The sequence below is a fragment of the Aulonocara sp. 'chitande type north' Nkhata Bay genome, linkage group LG23, assembly GCF_057382095.1.
Source record: "Aulonocara sp. 'chitande type north' Nkhata Bay isolate Kocher_YH1m ecotype deep benthic linkage group LG23, A_spYH_male_GT1.1, whole genome shotgun sequence".
Lineage (NCBI taxonomy): Eukaryota > Metazoa > Chordata > Actinopteri > Cichliformes > Cichlidae > Aulonocara > Aulonocara sp. 'chitande type north' Nkhata Bay.
In genome coordinates, this window is record NC_141365.1 from 43,329,139 (window position 1) to 43,329,975 (window position 837).

An 837-nucleotide genomic window follows, 5' to 3' on the forward strand; every position below is an offset into this window, starting at 1 on the left:
AACCTGCTTTGAGCATCAATTAATTGTTGTTTGAAATTCTTTATAAATATATAAATATAGTGCCACTCTTCTACTGTTTAAATTGCAACTGTTTAAAACTGACTAATTTATTCATACACTTGAGCATAAACACATGCACAGTAAATGGCCTGTACTTGTACAGCGCTTTACTTAGTCCCCAAGGACCCCAAAGAGCTTTACACTACATTCAGTCATTCACACATTCACACACTGGTGATGGCAGCTACATTGTAGCCACAGCTGCCCTGGGGCGCACTGACAGAGGCGAGGCTGCCGGACACTGGCGCCACCGGGCCCTCTGACCACCACCAGTAGGCAACGGGTGAAGTGTCTTGCCCCGGGACACAACGACCGAGACTGTCGGAGGCGGGGCTCAATCTGGCAACCTTCCAATTACAGGATGAACTGCGAACTCTTGAGCCACGATTGACCTATATACACATATACTTTACAGTACTAGTCAGTGCTTACATACTAGTTCTTTTCCCTACTTTTTCATGCTTACTGGTACAAATGCCTGTTACTAGAGTTAAATGCTATCAATGTATTCTCACAGTTATGGAACTGTACAAATGCATACAAAATAACGCTCACGTAAACATAACTGTGCACTAGTTTGCCCTTATTGCTGCAGTTTGTTTCAAGTTGTTCTCTCTCTCTCTCTCTCTCTCTCTCTCTCACTCACACACACACACACACACACACTCACTATGTAACGTTTCAGCAAAAAAATACCGCCCCTTCCCCCCACAGTGACACCACCACCACTAGTCTGCACAGCTGACATAAGGCAGCATGGATCCATCCTTTCATGCT